The 20,883-nt window shown below is 36.1% G+C and overlaps 1 non-coding gene across 1 annotated transcript; it reads left to right on the top strand.

Moving 5' to 3' along the window:
* Positions 1-15,450: 15,450 nt before the first annotated feature.
* On the top strand, positions 15,451-15,513 carry LOC143639585 (small nucleolar RNA SNORD75). The gene has a single exon (XR_013154732.1). It is a non-coding gene; the product is annotated as a small nucleolar RNA SNORD75 (small nucleolar RNA).
* The last annotated feature ends 5,370 nt before the right edge of the window (positions 15,514-20,883 follow it).

Genomic DNA, 20,883 nt, shown 5'->3' with positions numbered 1-20,883 from the left:
CTGCAATTTATTTTTTATTTTTTAAATGGACATGTTTCTGTCTTTCTATCTCCCTGTTCTTCCATAAACTCCCCCTCCCTATTCTCAGGGAGAACAAAATTACCTTTATTCTACATTTTAGGCAGATTTATCTGTCCTTGAGCACACACCCACCATAAGTAAGTCATTCAGACTAAGGGGATGGTAAGAAGTGAATTACAGCTACACCATAGAACATGTGCAATGTAACCTTTGAATCACCTCTTTGAAAGCCCCCTATTCCTGTGATGGGTAGAACCACAGCTTCTGGGATAGGTGTCCCTCTGTGTTTTTCCTTTGTTAGCAAAACAATAAATTATCTTTTTCATTTTTCTAAATAAATAAATAAATAAGAAGAGCTTTTAAAATAACTGACTATATGTCTAAACAAGAGAAAGTGAAATAATAAATAAACAAAATCATGCTCCTGACTCTAACATAAAGATAAGAAGAAAGAAGAGTACTAATCAGAACTCCTCTGGATGAATTTTTTCCTGATAATTCACAAAATTAAAGAAGTAATAAAAAATCATCTGTGTAATTAATAAAGTAAATGATAATATATTGGACCAATTTTTTAAACAGTATCCATGTGTATCCCTGTGGGTATCATATAATGTTCTGATTTTCAGGATTACAATGGTAAAGAGAACGTGTTTAGTTAGTATTATGAAATAAAATGCTAGAATAATGACCATGAACATTAGAAATGCAAAATACCAATTGCTATCTACATCATTCCTCAAGAATCTGAAAGATTGTCTCCTTTTCTATTTTCCCTGGTGTTTTGTCCAGGCCAATTTTAAATAGTTCCAGCAATAAATTTCTGCCATTTCTTTTGGGAAACTGTTTCACTATCTAATTAAATCTCTGAGTTGACAACTTCTCCTGACATTCAGACTAAATTTTTCCATGTTCAATTTCTACCTGCTATTTCCATTTCTATAGCACATGCTTGTACCATTCCAAGTAACTCTTCTGCTTCCCCAATACCTACAATTCTCCATACCACCCTGAAATTTCAGTAGCCTGTTACAGTGAATTTGTCAAAAAAGATCATTTCAAGATCAGTGACAGTATATGTTTTATTTTAGACAGAAAAAGCAAGCCGGTTCTGAAAGTAAAAGGGAGGAGATAGTGAGTGAAGAAGCAAGACATTAACAGTACCTAAAGCCATTAAGGAAATTGAAACTCCTGACAGAAGCGAATTGTGGATTATTTTGTCACCTTCAGGCCTAGAAGGTCACTATTAATGCATTCCACCTTTCACAGGGAGAGATTATCCTCCTTTTGACCTTCCCTGGCATTACTCAGTAAACATGCATGGACTCTTTGGCTTTATAACAACTGATGGAGGCAGGGGAGACAACCTAGTGTAGACCAAGTGTATATATGGCATTTCCCAGCCTCTCCATGTCCTACCCACATGGGCTTTTTCCACTTCCAAAGATGTAACAAAGATTTAACATGTGCAGCCTCAATAATTTTTTTAGGAAAAAAAGTCCATTCATAGAAATAAACAGGGTCTTACAGTTGTCAATGCTAGAATAGAACAATGGAAATCTAGAATTTCAGGTATTATTTATAAATGTAAAAAAGATATATTGATGTTGTTTTTGAGTTTGATTGGTTATTTTGAAAATAAATAACTTGTGATATGATTCATGTATGAGTTAGATTTTAGGGATGAGTCAGGAATTATACAGCCCTTAAGTGGAATATTTTGGGTAATTTTTAAGCAAATAGGATAATTTCAGAGAAAATGTATGCAAACTCTGGAGTGTTTGGCAGAATGTGGGCAGATAGATTTGTTGCCATTATGGAAAATTGCCTGGTAGGCAAGACTCATATTAAAGTTAGAATATGTAAAACTTCAAAGTGAAAATACTTGTTAAATTCTCCAAATATAAGAAAGTAGGCATGAAAATGATTCTAAAAATTAATTTGGTTTAAACACTGCCACCAATATTTGGCTGATTTTCCAATGTTTTGCCAATGTCATAGTTAAGTTATTCTGTTGTTAGAGAGCATAAGTTATATAAAGAAGAACACTGTGACAGTTATTATTGCTAACATTTCAAAAAAGTTGTTACATTCAAATAAGATTTACCTCAGGCAATGTGTATTTTTATTTATTATCTTGCAGACATATTATACATAAAGGAGTTAATCTGTATTTCCCATGTACAGAAGTCACAGTTCTTACCCTCTAGAACTTTACATACCACTTGGGACATAGCAAAGTTAGAACTAAAACTGCTTATGAGAAAAAAAAAATGTGACTAATCTTTTAAGTAATTTAACTCAATACTTCCATTTTAATACTGCATGATTTTCACATATAATTTTGTTTTAAAGATTCTATAATATGAAAGAAAAGAAAACATAAAAATTCAATTCTGTTATAGAAATGGTGGGATGATAAAGGAAGAAAGATGATGAAAATGATAAAAGAATATACTGAATTCATAAAGAGTAAAAATATACAAATATCTTATTGACATATAAGAGCATAGAAGATAATGACAGCAATATTATTTAAGTTATTATAGAGCTATAAGTCACTGAGGGAAAATAGATCAGGAAGTACTTTTATTCATAAAAGAAGCCTCCAATTCATTAGAAGTTAAATCTCAGCAGAGTAATCACTCAAATAGTGCCTATCAGTGATGTAAAATTATTCAATTAATAGAGCAGAGCTTTCCTCTTTTAAATTATGTGAAATAGTAACTATTACAATTTTATTTCCATTTTATTTTTTCTCTCTCTTTTTTTATTGGTTGTTCAAAACATTACAAAGCTCTTGACATATCATATTTCATACATTAGATTCAAGTGGATTATGAACTCCCATTTTTTACCCCGTATACAGATTGCAGAATCACATCGGTTACACATCCATTGATTTACCTATTGCCATACTAGTGTCTGTTGTATTCTGCTACCTTTCCTATCCTCTACTATCCCCCCTCCTCCCCCTCCCATCTTCTCTCCCTACCCCATCTACTATAATTCATTTCTCTCCTTTTTTTCCCCAATCCCCTCACAACCTCTTATATGTGATTTTGTATAACAATGAGGGTCTCCTTCCATTCCCATGCAATTTTCCTTTTCTCTCCCTTTCCCTCCCACCTCGTGTCTCTGTTTAATGTTAATCTTTTCCTCCTGCTCTTCCTCCCTGCTCTGTTCTTAGTTGCTCTCCTTATATCAAAAAAGACATTTGGCATTTGATTTTTAGGGATTGGCTAGCTTCACTTAGCATAATCTGCTCTAGTGCCATCTCTTTCCCTGCAAATTCCATGGTTTTGTCATTTTTTAGTGCTGCGTAGTACTCCATTGTGGATAAATGCCACATTTTTTTCATCCATTCATCTATTGAAGGACATCTGGGTTGGTTCCACAGTCTAGATATTGTGAATTGTGCTGCTATGAGTATCCATGTGGCAGTATCCCTGTAGTACACTCTTTTAAGGTCTTCAGGGAATAGTCCAAGAAGGTCAATAGCTAGGTCGAATGGTGGTTCTATTCCCAGCCTTTCCAGGAATCTCCATACTGCTTTCCAAATTGGCCGCACCAATTTGCAATCCCACCAGCAATGTACAAGAGTACCCTTTTCCCCACATCCTTGCCAGCACTTGTTGTTGTTTGACTTCATAATGGCTGCCAATCTTACTGGAGTGAGATGGTATCTTAGGGTGGTTTTGGTTTGCATTTCTCTGACTGCTAGAGATGGAGAGCATTTTTTCATGTACTTGTTGATTGATTGTATGTCCTCCTCTGAGAAGTGTCTGTTCAGGTCCTTGGCCCATTTGTTGATTGGGTCATTTGTTATCTTATTGTTTAATTTTTTGAGTTCTTTGTATACTCTGGATATTAGGGCTCTATCTGAAGTGTGAGGAGTAAAAATTTGTTCCCAGGATGTAGGCTCCCTATTTACCTCTCTTATTGTTTCTCTTGCTGAGACAAAAACTTTTTAGTTTAAGTAAGTCCCATTTGTTTATTCTTGTTATTAACTCTTATGCTATAGGTGTCCTATTAAGGAATTTGGAGCCCGACCCCACAATATATAGATCGGAGCCAACTTTTTCTACTATCAGACGCAGAGTCTCTGATTTGATATCAAGCTCCTTGATCCATTTTGAGTTAACTTTTGTGCATGGCGAGAGGAGGGGATACAGTTTCATATTGTTGCATATGGATTTCCAGTTTTCCCAGCACCATTTGTTGAAGATGCTATCCTTCCTCCATTGCATGCTTTTAGCCCCTTTATCAAATATACGATAGTTGTAATTTTGTGGATTAGTCTCTGTGTCCTCTATTCTGTACCATTGGTCCACCCACCTGTTTTGGTACCAGTTCCAAGCTGTTTTTGTTACTATTGCTCTGTAGTATAGTTTGAAATCTGGTATCGCTATACCGCCTGATTCACACTTCCTGCTTAGAATTACTTTTGCTATTCTGGGTCTTTTATTTTTCCATATGAATTTCATGATTGCTTTTCTGTATATCAGCGACAAAACTTCTGAAACGGAAATGAGGAAAAACACCCCATTCACAATATCCTCAAAAAATAAAATAAAATACTTGGGAATCAACCTAACAAAAGAGGTGAAAGATTTATACAATGGAAACTACAGAACCCTAAAGAGAGAAATAGAAGAAGATCTTAGAAGATGGAAAAATATACCCTGTTCATGGATAGGCAGAACTAACATCATCAAAATGGCAATATTACCAAAAGTTTTCTATAGGTTTAATGCAATGCCAATCAAAATCCCAACGGTATTTCTTATAGAAACTATTACAATTTTTAAGGGGATGTAGAATTACCAGTTGTGATTAAAATGTTAAAATTTGCACTATCTAGCATGAAGAGTTGTATGAGTATAAAATAAAAAGCAGCTTTCTGTAATTTTAGGGAAAGTAACATTGAGGGTGATATTGGACTGTCTTAATAATTTTTGAGAGATTGTATAATGATTTCTGTAATCTTATGCAAAGAAATAAGAAATATTTAAGTAACACCAAGATTTTGTAAAAACAAAACTTAATTAAATCTAAAGATGGACAACAGCAAAACAGGCCAATATGATTAAGTAGAATGCAAAGACTTGTGTAAGCAATACATGGGTGGTTTTAAAAATATATGTTAGAAAGGAAAATTGAAAGATCTATAAAAAGCAGAAGGAAGTTAATATAGATAATACATACACAGAGAAACACATTATTAAACATTCAAATATAGAGATTATTTAAATATTTATCACATATTTTTCTTTTTCTTTTTTTTAATATTTATTTTTTAGTTATCAGTGGACACAATATCTTTGTATGTGGTGCTGAGGATTGAACCCGGGCCGCACGCATGCCAGGCGAGCTCACTACTGCTTGAGCCACATCCCCAGCCCATCACATATTTTTCAAAGTAAATATTTGTAAAAATGAAAATTAAAAAGGATTACGCCTGTAATCTCAGCAATTTGGGAGACAGAGACAGGAAGATCACAAGTTTGAACCCAGCCTAAGCAATTTAGCGAGGCTATCAGAAACTTAATTTGACCCTGCCTCATAATTAAAAAAAAATAGTAAAATAATTGTAAAAAAAATATTAAAAAATAATAGTAAATATTATTAAAAAATAGTAAAAAAGGAACTGAATATGGCTCTTTTTCTCCCAGATTTTCCCCAACATTAAACCTAAACTCAAAAGTCTAGAAAAGGGACCCTTAACTCCTCAAACAGAGATTTTGGCAGTGGCTTTTAATGGGAGAGATGAGAAGGCCCGTAAACAAAAATACCAGATGTTGGCCAAAGCCTTTCAACCTGCCCCAGCCACTGGCACTCCAGCATCCCTGACCCTTAGAAAGCAGCCAGAGGTACCCAGTGACCCCTGCTTCAAATGTGGTCAAACAGGTCATTGGGCCAGAGTATGCCCAAACCCCAGAAGCCTCCTGGTGCATGTCCCAAATGCCATCAGGAAGGACACCAAGAAGTTCAAGGACATCTGGCTCTGGTACCTTTCAAATTTTTAAATTTGAAAAACTGAAACCCAAGGGGGTGCCCTGCCCGAGGGTATGGCAGAGGTGGTTACACCCATGGAGAGAGAGAGAGAGAAAGTAGGTAGGTAGAAGCAGAGGTTCCGCTCTGTATCTTCTTACCCAAAATGAGGAACAACTAACCACTCTGGGAGTCATCACTGTCTCAGGATGGTAGTTGGGGCTAAGGCCCTTAAGGGTTTTTGGTGCCTGGCACCAGGGCTTTGAGTGGAAGGAGTAACCAAGGCCCAGAGAGTGAGAGCTCTTTTGCCAGGGGTGAGGCCCTCCAAGCCTATGGACTCAGTCAATGGCAGGGACCAACTGTATCTCTGAAAGCCATGTTTGGAGGTGCCCCTGACCAAATAGAAACCCTGGGTCAATGGTCTCTTTCCAGTACTCACAGGTTGTTTAAGTCAGCTGAAGTCTGGGGAATTTACCTGAATCAGCTTGTGGTAGATGAGAAGTAGTGCGCTTGGTGAAATGGAAGGTGGGTTCATGGTAAGGGTGACCTAGGATGGAGAATATAGGGTCCCAAACCAACTCAGATGGCCAAAGGGAGAGCAAGGTTAATGGAAGAGCCTATCTGAGTCACAGCATCAATGAAAGGACTCTCTCAGTGTCCACGCAAAACCCAAATGCACTGCCACACAGAAGAATCTCATGTAAAAGATTTTTTTTTCTGAGTAACAGGAGGCAAACTGGCAAGGCTGTCCTTCCAAGGAGAACAGCAGTGTGTTGGTGCTCACAGAGCAGCTTTATGGCCTGCAAGAGGAATTTCATAAGCTACTTAGGAGTTGCATCAAAAGCTGGGCCCATGTTCTTACAGGAAGTTAAGCAGCATTGCCTCAGAATTGAAACTTTGGAGCCTCTAGATAAAATGGCTCCTGACCTAAAATAGCAAATCTGAGGCCAATATTGTTCAGATGCCAATAGTAACAGTGGTCCACTTTATGCTTTGAATGTAGCACTTGCTGCTCTAGCACTGCAACTTATTTTTTATTTTTTATTTTTTTATTAGTTGTTCAAAACATTACAAAGCTCTTGACATATCATATTTCATACATTTGATTCAAGCGGATTATGAACTCCCATTTTTACCCTATATACATATTGCAGATTCACGTCGGTTTGGGAATGTTTCTGTGTCTTCCTCTCTTCCTGCTCTTCCCTAATATCACCCCCTCCATAATCTCAAGGGCAACAGAATTACATGTCTTCCCCATCATAGGCAGATTTATCTGTCCTTGAGTACACACCAACCAAAAGAATGAAGTAATTCAGACTTTGAGGATGGCACCAGCACCAGAAGACCTCAGAAATGAATGTCTTCCAAATTAACAAGTGAATTATAACTACAACAGAGAACATGTGAAATGTAGCCTTTGAAACACTTCTTTTTTTAAGAGAGAGAGAGAGAGAGAGAGAGAAGAGAGAGACAATTTTTTAATATCTATTTTTCAGTTTTTGGCAGACACAACATCTTTATTTTATTTTATGTGTTGCTGAGGTTCAAACCCAGCGACCCGCGCATGCCAGGTGAGTGCATTACCACTTGAGCCACATCCCCAGCCCTGAAACACTTCTTTAAGAGCCCCCTGTTCCTGTTGATGGACAGAATCAGAGCCTCTGGTACAGGAGTGCCCTGTGTTTATCCTTTGCTAGCAAAGCAATAAACCTTCTTTTTTCTTTTCTTTTCTTTTTCTCATTTTATATTTTATTTTTATTTATTTATTTTTATTATTATTAGTTGTTCAAAACATTACATAGTTCTTGACGTATCATATGTCATACATTTGATTCAAGAGGGTTATGAACTCCCATTTTTACCCCGTATACAGATCGCAGAATCACATTGGTTACACATCCACGTTTTTACATACTGCCATACTAGTGTCTGTTTTTTTCTGATGCCTTTCCTATCTTCTACTATCCCCCCTCCCCTCCCCTCTCCTCCCATCTTCTCTCTCTACCCCATCTACTGTAATTCATTTCTCTCCCTTATTTTTTTCCCTTTCCCCTCACTTCCTCTTGTATGTAATTTTGTATACCCCTGAGGGTTTCCTTCCATTTCCATGCAATTTCCCTTCTCTCTCCCCCTTTCCCTCCCACCCGTCATTCCTGTTTAATGTTAATCTTCTTCTCATGCTCTTCCTCCCTGCTCTATTCTTAGTTGCTCTCCTTATATCAAAGAAGACATTTGGCATTTGTATTTTAGGGATTGGCTAGCTTCACTTAGCATAATCTGCTCTAATGCCATCCATTTCCCTGCAAATGCCATGATTTTGTCATTTTTTAGTGCAGAGAATACTCCATTGTGTATAAATGCCACATTTATTTTTATCCATTCATCTATTGAAGGGCATCTGGGTTGGTTCCACAGTCTAGCTACTGTGAATTGTGCTGCTATGAACATCGATGTAGCAGTATCCCTATAGTACACTCTTTTAAGGTCTTTAGGGAATAGTCCAAGAAGGGGAATAGCTGGGTCAAATGGTGGTTCCATTCCCAGCTTTCCCAGGAATCTCCATACTGCTTTCCAAATTGGCCGCACCAATTTGCAGTCCCACCAGCAATGTACAAGTGTACCCTTTTCCCCACATCCTCACCAGCACTTGTTGTTGTTTGACTTCATAATGGCTGCCAATCTTACTGGAGTGAGATGGTATCTTAGGGTGGTTTTGATTTGCATTTCTCTGGCTGCTAGAGATGGTGAGCATTTTTTCATGTACTTGTTGATTGATTGTACGTCCTCCTCTGAGAAGTGTCTGTTCAGGTCCTTGGCCCATTTGTTGATTGTGTTATTTTTTGTCTTATTGTTTAATTTTTTGAGTTCTTTGTATACTCTGGATATTAGGGCTCTCTCTGAAGTGTGAGGAGTAAAAATTTGTTCCCAGGATGTAGGCTCCCTATTTACCTCTCTTATTGTTTCTCTTGCTGAGACAAAAACTTTTTAGTTTGAGTAAGTCCCATTTGTTGATTCTTGTTTTTAACTCTTGTGCTATAGGTGTCCTATTAAGGAATTTGGAGCCCGACCCCACAGGATGTAGAATAGAGCCAACTATTTCTTCTATTAGACGCAGAGTCTCTGTTTTGATATCAAGCTCCTTGATCCATTTTGAGTTAATTTTTGTGCATAGCGAGAGAAAGGGATTCAGTTTCATTTTGTTGCATATGGATTTCCAGTTTCCCCAGCACCATTTGTTGAAGATGCTATCCTTCCTCCATTGCATGCTTTTAGGCCCTTTGTCAAATATAAGATAGTTTTAATTTTGTGGAATGGTCTCTGTGTCCACCATTCTGAACCATTGGTCTACCCGCCTGTTTTGGTACCAGTACCATGCTGATTTTGTTACTCTTGCTCTGTAGTATAGTTTGAAATCTGGTATCGCTATACTGCCTGATTCACTCTTCCTGCTTAGAATTGCTTTTGCTATTCTGGGTCTTTTATTTTTCCATATGAATTTCATGATTGCTTTATCTATTTCTACAAGAAATCCCATTGGAATTTTGGTTGGCATTGCATTAAATTTTGGTAATATCGCCATTTTGATGATGTTAGTTCTGCCTATCCAGGAATAGGATATATTTTTCCAACTTCTAAGATCTTCTTCTATTTCTCTCTTTAGGGTTCTGTAGTTTTCATTGTATAAATCTTTTACCTCTATTGTTAGGTTGATTCCCAAGTATTTTATTTTATTTTTTGAGGATATTGTGAATGGAGTGGTTGTCCTCATTTCCATTTCAGAAGATTTCTCACTGATATACAGGAATGCCTTTGATTTATGCATGTTGATATTATATCCTCCACTTTGCTGAATTCATTTATTAACTCTAGTAGTTTCCTGGTAGACCCTTTTGGGTCTGCTAGGTATAGGATCATGTCACCCGCAAATAGTGATATTTTAAGCTCTTCTTTTCCTATTTTTATGCCTTTAATTTCTTTCATCTGCCTAATTGCTCTGGCCAGTGTTTCGAGAACTATGTTGAACAGAAGTGGTGAGAGAGGGCATCCCTGTCTTGTTCCAGATTTTAGAGGGAATGTCTTCAATTTTTCTCTGTTCAGAATGATGCTAGCCTGAGGCTTAGCATAGATAGCTTTTACAATGTTGAGGCATGTTCCTGTTATCCCTAGTTTTTCTAGTGTTTTGAACATAAAGGGATGCTGTACTTTGTCGAATGTTTTCCTGCGTCTATTGAGATGATCATATGGTTCTTATCTTCAAGTCTATTGATGTGGTGAATAACATTTATTGATTTCCGTATATTGAACCAGCCTTGCATCCCAGGGATGAATCCTACTTGATCATGATGCAGGATCTTTTTGATATGTGTCTGTATCCAATTTGCCAGAATTTTATTGAGGATTTTTGCATCTAAGTTCATTAGAGATATTGGTCTGTAGTTTTCTTTCTTTGAAGTGTCTTTGTCTGGTTTAGGAATCAGGGTGATGTTGGCTTTGTAGAATGAATTTGGAAGTTCTCCCTCTTTTTCTATTTCCTGAAAAATCTTGAAAAGTATTGGTATTAGTTCTTCTTTAAAGGTTTTGTAAAACTCTGCTGTATACCCATCTGGTCCTGAGCTTTTCTTAGTTGATAGTCTTTTGATGGCTTCTTCTATTTCCTCCATTGATATTGGTCTGTTTAGGTTGTGTGTATCCCCCTGACTCAATCTGGGTAGATCATATGACTTAAGAAATTTATCAATGCTTTCACTATCTTCTATTTTATTGGAGTATAAGGATTCAAAATAATTTCTAATTTTCTTCTGTATTTCTGAAGTGTCTGTTGTGATATTGCCTTTTCATCTCATATGCTAGTAATTTGAGTTCTCTCTCTTCTTCTCTTTGTTAGAATGGCTAAGCTTCTGTCGATCTTATTTATTTTTTCAAAGAACCAACTTTTAGTTTTGTCAATTTTTTTCAATTGTTTCTTTTGCTTCAATTTCATTGATTTCAGCTCTGATTTTAATTGTTTCTTGCCTTCTACTACTTTTGCTGTTGTTCTGCTCTTCTGTTTCTAGGATTTTGAGATGAAGTGTGTGTGAGATCATTTATTTGATTTTTTTTCTTTTTTTAAGGAATGAACTCCAAACAATGAATTTTCCTCTTTGAACTGCTATAATTGTGTCCCATAGATTCCGATATGTTGTGTCTGTGTTTTCATTTATCTCTAAGAATTTTTTAATTTCCTCCTTAATGTCTTCTGTAACCCATTGATCATTCAGTAACATATTGTTCATTCTCCAAGTGATGCAGGATTTTTCCTTCCTTCTTTTATCATTGATTTCCAGTTTCATTCCATTATGATCAGATAGGATGCATGGTATTATCTCTACTCCTTTATAATTTCTATGAGTTGCCCTGTGACATAATATATGGTCTATTTTTGAGAAGGATCCATGTGCTGCTGAGAAAAAAATGTAACTGCTTGATGTTGGGTGGTATATTCTATATATGTCAATTAAGTCTAGGTTATTAATTGTATTATTGAGTTCTATAGTTTCTTTATTCAACTTTTGTTTGGAAGATCTGTCCAGTGGTGAGAGAGGTGTGTTGAAGTCTCCCATAATTATTGTATTGTGGTCTATTTGACTCTTGAACTTGAGAAGAGTTTGTTTGATGAAAATAGCTGCACTATAACATATATATATATATGTTATATATATATATATATATATATATATATATATATATATATATATATATATTTATGATTGTTATGTCTTGTTGGTATATGGTTCCCTTGATCAGTGTGTAGTGTCCTTCTTTATCCCTTTTGATTAACTTTGGCTTGAAGTCTATTTTATTTGATATGAGTATGGACACTCCTGCTTGTTTCTGAGGTCCATATGAGTGATATGATTTTTCCCAACCTTTCACCTTCAGTCTATGTATGTCTTTTCTTCTCAAATGTGTCTCCTGTCGGCAGTATATTGTTGGATCTTTCTTTTTATGATCCATTCTACCTGTGTCTCTTGATTGATGAGTTTAAGACATTAACATTTAGGGTTACTATTGAGATATGGTTTGTACTTCCAGCCATATTTGTTTATTTATGTTACTTAACATGATTTGTTTTTCCTCTTTGATTATTTTTTCCCTTTACTGTACTACCTCCAGCTGTTGGTTTTCATTGTTATTTTTCATTTCCTCTTCCTGTAATATTTTGCCAAGGATGTTTGAAGAGCTGGTTTTCTAACTGCAAATTCTTTTAACTTTTGTTTATCATGGAAGGTTTTAATTTCATCTTCCATTCTGAAGCTTAATTTCGCTGGATACACAATTCTTGGTTGTAACCCATTTTTTTTCAGTGTTTGAAATATGTTGTTCCAGGATCTTCTAGCTTTCAGAGTCTGTGTTGAAAGATCAGCTGTTATCCTGATTGGTTTACCCCTAAATGTAATCTGCTTCCTTTCTCTTGTAGCTTTTAAAATTCTCTCATTATTCTGCATGTTGGGCATCTTCATTATAATGTGCCTTGGTGTGGATCTCTTATGATTTTGCACATTCAGTGTCCTGTAGGCTTCTAGAATTTGGAATTCTGTTTTATTCTTCAAGTCTGGGAAGTTATCTCATATTATTTCATTGAATAGATTGCTCATTCCTTTGGTTTGGACCTCTATACCTTCCTGTATCCCAATGACTCTTAAGTTTGGTCTCTGTATATTATCCCATATTTCTTGGATGTTCTGCTCATGGTTTCTTAAGAGTCTCACTGAGCTGTCTATGTTCTTTTCACGATGAAATATTTTGTCTTCATTGTCTGATGTTCTATCTTCTAAGTGTTCTACTCTGCTGGTAGTACTCTCAGTTGAGTTTTTAATTTGGTTTATTGCTTCCTGCATTTCTAGGATTTCTGTTTGTTTTTTATAACCTCTATCTCCCTGTATAGTTGATTTTTGCTTCTTGGATTTGTTTATGTATTTCATTGTCAAAGTGATCTTTCATTGTCTGATTTTGCTGTCTAATGTCTTCCTTGGGACTCCAGATCATCTGAAGCATGTATATTCTGAATTCTTTATCTGACATTCCATCTGCTGCAGATATTACCTCTTCTAAATTTGAGTTGGCCTGCATTGCTTGGGGTCCTTTCTTTCCTTGTCTTTTCATACTACTCACTTTTCTTTCTGCTTTGTGAAACTGTTTTGTTATTGATTTTCCCCCTATGTATTTATATTGCTCTTGTATAGTTGCAAATTCTCTCTTTTGTGGTAAAGACAATGTTACCTCTTCTCAATATCAATAGTACATCATCTAAGCACATGTTTTCCTTATTACTACATTTATAGCTAGACTCTATGTCTACAAATGTTGGATTTGATTATCATTTACAAATATAGTCATTAGTTTCATGGAAGTCATACCGTTTCTGGTAGCTTGAAGAAAACTGGATTTCAGGTGTAGGATGTTATGTCTAGGGGGAAAGGAGTGAGGGTATGGGGTTAATCTAACTTAGTAACTTTGGAAAGCTTTAACCAATATATGGGTAATTTATGGAAGAATGTATAGATTCAAATTCCTATCTGTATTTATAAGTTTACCCTACTTAAATATAGTAAAATTTAGGGGGTTGCAAGTGGGACAGAGGGAGTAAAAAGGAGAAAAACAAATAACAAGGAAAGAAAGAGACAAAAGAGAGTGTGAAAAAGAAAATAAGATAAAAAAGAAAAGAAATAAAATGGGGGAGGGAGGTGGGGCTTATGCAACTCCTCTATATTATATTATTCTGGTGATTCAGTTGTTAAAGACCTTTTTCATGCACAATTCTTGGTTTCACATATGTTGAGGTTGTGAGGATCAGAGGGGGAAGGGTAGAGGAGACTGGATGAATGGATGAAAAGAGAGAGAGAAGAGAAAAAAAGAAAGAAAAACAAATGTGTCTCAGATCTCCGTTTTCTTTTCTTCCAGTTTGTGGCATTGTCTATTCCTAGCTTGAGTCTCTGTGTTCAGGGGGTGGTGGTAGTCAGTGTGAGAGGACTTGAGCTTCTACCTGTGGCCTCTCTACACTTATTCTCTGAGATGTAAACCAGGTGCCTAATCCGCTGCAGAACCGAGCTGGTAGCCACGCCCACCGGTTGATGGGTTTTAAGGGTTGGTGGGATTTTCCAAGATGAGTTCCATCAGTTTTTCTCATAAGGTGTTTGATGAGGTAGGGGGTGTTGGGGAGACCTTACGTTTGTCCAGAGCTCGGTCAGGTGACTGCACAGGCGGGCAGCTGGGCCCCTCTTCCAGTTGGGGTGGTCTGTCTACCGTGCAGACGGGTGGCTGTGCCCCCTCTCCTTCTTATCACAGCATCCCATATGCAGAATATATCTATTACATCACAATAGTTCCAAAAATCTTAAGTCTTTCCAACATCAACTTGAAAGACTGAACACCAAAGTCACATCTTAATGTCATCTAAATCAAATATGGGTCAGACTCAGAGGTGATTTTCATTTTAAGGCAACTTGCCCTCCAACTGTGAACCTGTGAAATCAAAAAAGTTATGTTTCTAAATCATGCTGGTAATACAGACATGGAATACACATTTCTATTACAAAAAGGAGAGATAGACAAGAAGAAAGGTATAATATGTCCAAAGTGAGTCCTAAACCCAACAGATATTAAGGCTTGACAATAATCTTTGATTGCATTTCCTGCCTTCCAGACATGTTGGGGAGTTTGTTCTCCAAGACTCCAGGGAAGCCATCCTCATGGCTTTGCTTAAAGAGCCCACTCCACAGCTCTCACAGGTTGGATTCATGTGTTTCTGCCTTTCTTGGGCTGAAGTTTTATCCTGGTGTCTCTACAAGTCTAGAATCTAGAGTAGCCATGCTACCATATATCCTCTAATCACTGACCTGGTAGGGAATGGGTATGAAATGGCCCAGATAAATTCCACATTTCTTCTGGGTATTTCCCAGTAGAAACTCTCTGCAATTGTCCCACCCTTCTCATAAGTTTGTTCTGGTCCCTGAGGCTCTCTGAGTTATCCTTTGAACTCCAGGTGGAGGTAGCCATGCCTCCACAGCTTATGCACTCTGTTATTGAATTGTTAGCACCACAATGATGTCACAAAAGCTAATTGTTTGTGCTCTGCAAAGCAATGGTCTGAGCCACACTCAGGATCCCATGAGTCATAGCTGAGATGTTCGGAGAAATTTTCTGCTGTAATGTTGGGAACAGAGACCTGTTGTGACTTTGGGAAGGAAGCCCTGGGATCCCAAGGATGACTTAGACACCTCCCTTTAAATCTTTAAATCGTTCCCTCAAGACCTTAGCACTCTGAGCCTTGGATTGGTGTGGCAATGTTGAATTTCTCTGAAATGCCCTTAGGATAATTCTTCCATTGTGTTGATGAATAACATCTGGTTTCCTTCTAGCTACTCTAATCTCCCTATCAAAAGATCCCCTTGGAGCCTATGAAGGTATAGGAGTAGTGGGCAGAAGGGATTTCCAAAAAAAAATTATTCTGAGTTTTAAAAAACAAAAGGAAAAAAAGGTCTCTTGGTCAGATGCTTGGTTTTGTGTTTTGTCTCCTAAACATGCTTTTAATTCTTCACATGACTATGCTGAGAATTTTTCAAGTCTTTACTTTCTGTTTCCCCATTACTTATGAATTGCACCTTAAAATCATTTATTCTCACTTTTTACTGTTTGCACCTATGAAAAGCCATGAAGTATTCCAAACACTTTGCTGCTTAGAGATTTCTTCTGCCAAATGTTCTAGTTCATCACTCTTAAGATTCTGCCTTCCACAAATTCCTAGGACGTGGACAATGTTCAACCTAGTTTTTTGCCACTTTGTAGCAAGGATGGTCTTTCCCTCAGTTTGCAAAATATAATTTTATTTTTTTTAAAGACCTCATTTGAGGCTATATGTGGTGGCACATGCCTGTAATCCCAGCAGCTCAGGAAGCTGAGGCAGGAGGATCATGAGTTCAAAGTCAGCCTCAGCAACTCGGGAAGAACCTTTCACTAAGTAAAAAAAAAAAAAGAAAAAATTTAACAAGGGCTAGGGATCTGGCATGTGGCTTATTGGTTAAGTACCCCTGGGTTCAAAGCCTGGATCAAAAAAAATAAAAAATAAAAAACTCAGAGTGGCCTTTAGAGTCCATATTTCTACTAACATTCTGTTCATGTCTACTTATCTAGTCTCAGAAGAGAATTTCTAGGAATTTCTCAGAATTTCTCTTCTGTACCTTCACCAGAATTGTCTTAATACTGCATCCATGGTGATACTAGTTTTTTCCCAGCATTTCCTTAAAAAAATGTTCTAAGTTCTACTCATGACTCAGTTCTGAAATTACTTCCAATTTTTTTGGTATTGTTATAGCAACAATCCTACACATCATTTCCAATTTCTCAATCTGGTACTATAACAAAATACCACAGACTGAGTAATTTATAAGCACAAGATATTCATTTCCCAAAGTTTGGTAGGTTGGAACGTCTAAGATCAAGGCACTGGCAAGTTTGTTGTACAATGAGGAGCTAGTGTCTACTTTCATAATGGGGCTATGCAGGTTGCATTCTCTGTGGGAGAGGAATGCTGTATTCTCACAGAAGGTTGAAAAGAAAAATGTAACCCAACTTCCTCATCAAGCCTTTTTATGAGATCATTAATCCATTCACAAAGGCAAACCAAAACACCTCTCAAAAGACCTAATTTTCCAATACTTTTGTATGGGTGAGTAAGTTCCAACACATGAAGAATGTGGGACACATTCAGAACATAGCAGTTTTATATCCCCCAAACTGTAATATTGTGATGAAAGAAATCAAAGTCATAATAAATGGAAAAACATACAAAAAAATCTCTGACCATAGATTTGAGGATTCAATATAGGAAAGACATTGTATCCTCAAATTGACCTAGATTCAGTGCAATTCCCTTCAATGCTCTATAAATATTACTTTGTGATACCAACAAGCACATTCTAAAATGCATAAAAAGTAAAGAAACTAGGATATAAAAATATTTTTGAAAAATAATACTGTTGAAGCATGATTCCACCCAATTTAGACACACTATAAAGCAATATTAATCAAGATTTGCCCAAAGGGATAAACATAAATACCAATGAAAAATAGAGAGTTATAAATACAACTATATGAATTTTTGACAGATATAAAGGCAAACATAAAAGAATAAGTCTTTTAGGAAAAAAATAGGGGAAATAAACTCTGTGACCTAAGGTTAGGCAAAGAACTTTTAGACATGACAATAAAAACATGTTCCATAAAACTAAACTGGTCTTCATCAAAATTAAAACCATAAAAAGTTTTCTCTGCCAAAAACACAGTTAAAAGAATGGGGAATATTTCTATATATATCTATATATATCTCTATATATCTCTCTCTATATATGTATATGTGTGTGTGTGTGTGTGTGTGTGTGTGTGTGGGTGTGTGTGTGTGTGTGTCTGTCTGTCTGTCTATCTGTCAGTGATTAGAAGGAATATTTTGGCAGCCATATATCTGACAAAGGACTTATATCCAGAAAACAATAAATTCATAAACCTAAACTGTAAAGAAAAAAATCAATTTTTTTTTTAAATTGCAAAATATTTCAAATGGCACTTTAAAGCATCACCAAAGATGGTATATAACCAGGCAAGGTGGACATGCTTGTAATCTCAGCAACTCAGACAGGCTAAGGCAGGAGGATTGGAAGTTCAAGGCCAGCCTCAGCAAGTTAGCAAGGCCCAGAGCAACATAGTGAGACTCTGTCTAAAATAAAAAGGGCTGTGGGTGTGACTCAGTAGTTAATTGCCCCTGGGCTCAATAATCAGTAAGCACCTTACCTCTCGAATTAAAAAGAGATGACATATAGATGGCAAATAGGTGTAAAAAGATATTGAACATTATAACTTATGAAAATGGCTAAAACTTTCATATATTACTGGAGGACCAAAACTACACAACTACTTTGGATAAAAAGGGCTGACAGTTCTGTTGGGCCAATGAGTTGGAAAGCAGCCTAGGTTGCCTATGCAGGGGACTCCCAGGGTGCAGCACACTGAACCTGGATATTGCAGCTGGCACACTAACTGCACTCAGCCTTATTACCATGGTAACCAGGCCTCCCTTGTGTGCTCAGCATGTTCCTTTTATCCTGTTTTTCTGCCACTGACCTATTAGGTCATTGGTCACCATTCATAACCAGGTTCCTAGCTCATTGGATCATATGACACTCAGATGATTTTGCCCAGTAACGGATTATGCATAAGAGCTTGCCTATGTAATAATAAAGTAGATCGAGTTCTTTGGAGCTGGTCTCCAGAGGTCTCCTTTTGAATCTGTCAGCACATCCTCCTCAGCTGTTTGGTGGGTCTGGATAGACCAAGAGAGTCCACATAGTTCTTTTACACAGTCAAAAGATTCTTACTGTATTACTCAGAAAGGCATCTCTTAGTTGGTTTTACTTAGATAAGTGAAAACATATGTTTACTCAAAGTAATGTACAGTAATGAATATATAGTTTTGTTCATAATTGAATAAATATAGATGACCTTCAAGAGGTAAATAGATAAAACTAACAATGACACAACTGAATGATGGAATACTACACAGCAATAGAAAGGAATAAACTAATAATATACAACTTGGGTAATTTATGAAGTGTTAGGGTAAGAGAAAAAAGCTAAATTCAAAAGATTATATGTAGCTGGGTGCAGTGGCACAGGCCTGCTCAAAGTCAGTCTCAGCAAAAGCAAGGCACTAAGCAACTCAGGAAGACCCAAATACAAAATAGGGCTAGAGATGTGACTCAGTGGTTTAGTGCCCCTAAGTTCAATCCCCAGCATTCCCCCCAAAAAAATATACACAAATAAAACTTTCTAAAGATTACGTGTAATTCAATTATATGAATCTGGAAAACAAAACTATCATAATTGAAAAGAAATTAATAATTGAGAGGAATTAGGGATGGGTAAAGTATATAACAATAAAGCAAAAAATAACTGGCTGTTTATGGATGTGATGAAATTTTTCTTTATTGTGATAATGGTGGTAGTAATTTCATAGACCCCCAAATTAAATGCACTATGTGATAATACAAAACAATAAACTAAAAAGAGCACATAGGATGAAGTGAAAAGTGGTGTAATGAATTTTTTCTTAGTGAAAAACTACATTATTCTTGGCATAGAATTAGGTGCTTCAAGGCATTTAAAAATATCTCAAGGGAACAATTGATCATTGTATATTTTAGGTTTTCCTGTTGATATCATCCATTATTAAATATGACTGGCAATTTAGCAATCATAATCAGACAGTTTTCTATTTAAATCAATTGTTTCTTCTTCTAACATAACTGGGGTAATTGTACTTATGGGGGCATCATTGCTTCTGTTAAATATGCATTACATATTTAAAAAGGGATCATCATAAAGTTTGATTTTTCTTATTGATTGATATTTTAAAGGGGAAGAAATTTTGAAGTGTGAAAGTATGGGATACTTTTGTATGCCAGTAGCTTTATGATCGCCTCAAGTACTGTATTTGGATAAAAGATATTGATGTTTCCAAAAACACATATATGTCATATATAGTAGAATTAAGTTTTCTTTTCTTTCTTTTTTTTTTTTTTTGTTTTTGTTTTTGGAGGCAGGGTACCAGGAATTAAACTCAGGGACACTCAACCACTAAGTCGAATCCAGCCCTATTTTGTATTTTATTTAGAGATACAGTCTCACTGAGTTGCTTAGGGCCTTGCTAAATTGCTGAGGTTGGCTTTGAATTCGCAATCCTCCTGCCTCAGCCTCCCAAGCTACAAATTAAATTTTCTTATCACATAAATAAATATGTTAGTCATTATTTCTCTAATATTGACATCTTCAGTTACAGGAAAACTAAGCTGTTTTTAGTATTATTTATCAAAGGCTTTTTTATTTTTATTTGATTTATGTTATTATGATTTAGATATGAGGTGTCTCCCAAAAGATCATGTGTTGAAAAATCAAGAATTTTCAGTTAATATGATTGGATTATAAGAACATTAACCTAATCAATACATTAATCCACTTGGATGTACTAACTGGTGGTAAAGCTTGAGACTAGCCTGCGCAACTTAGCAAGATTCTATTTCAAAAATCAAATAAAAAAATTCTTTGGATGCAGCTCAATAAAGAATGCTCACCTAGTATATGAAAGGCCTTGGATTCAATTCCAAGTACTACAAAAGAAAGAAAAGAGAAAAAAAACATGAAATTAAAAATAAACTTCTCATCCAAAGCATTCCAAAATAAGGGATATTCAAATTTTATAATATTCAGAGAGTAAAAAAATGCAACTCTTCTTAAAATATAGAATAGATTTATACTTTATGTGGAAATTTTAAGACAGTAAAGCTAGCTAAACATGGATACTGAAGAACAGGGACTATATAAGGCAAAAAAAAGGGTGGATTCTGAAACTATGGATGAGTTAGAAACAAAATTACTGTCTACAGGGCAATAAAACATCACCTTTGGCATTTTCTTTCTTACTAGACAGAAATTTGTAAATTAACAACAAACTTCAGAGAATCTGGACTCAGAAATAGTAAATTGCAAAGTAAAACACCAATATATTGCCTTAAATAATTAAATGATCCTGAGTTGAATTGTTAACTATTGTGAGAGAACATGCTACTTAAAACCTTCCCATTAAAATTTCCACATTTTGGATAACTTGTCTTAATCTGACACTGAAACTGGAGATAAAAGTGTAATTATAATTATTGAGTAATTGAAATTGCAGTCTTTTATAAATATCAATAAACTAACTTGGGGCTGGGATTGTGGCTCAGCGGCAGAGCACTCGCCTAGCACAGTGGGACCCGGGTTCGATCATCAGCACCACAT

The sequence above is a fragment of the Callospermophilus lateralis genome, chromosome X (genome assembly GCF_048772815.1).
Source record: "Callospermophilus lateralis isolate mCalLat2 chromosome X, mCalLat2.hap1, whole genome shotgun sequence".
In the NCBI taxonomy this organism is placed as follows: domain Eukaryota; kingdom Metazoa; phylum Chordata; class Mammalia; order Rodentia; family Sciuridae; genus Callospermophilus; species Callospermophilus lateralis.
This window is presented reverse-complemented; position numbering and strand designations above follow the sequence as displayed.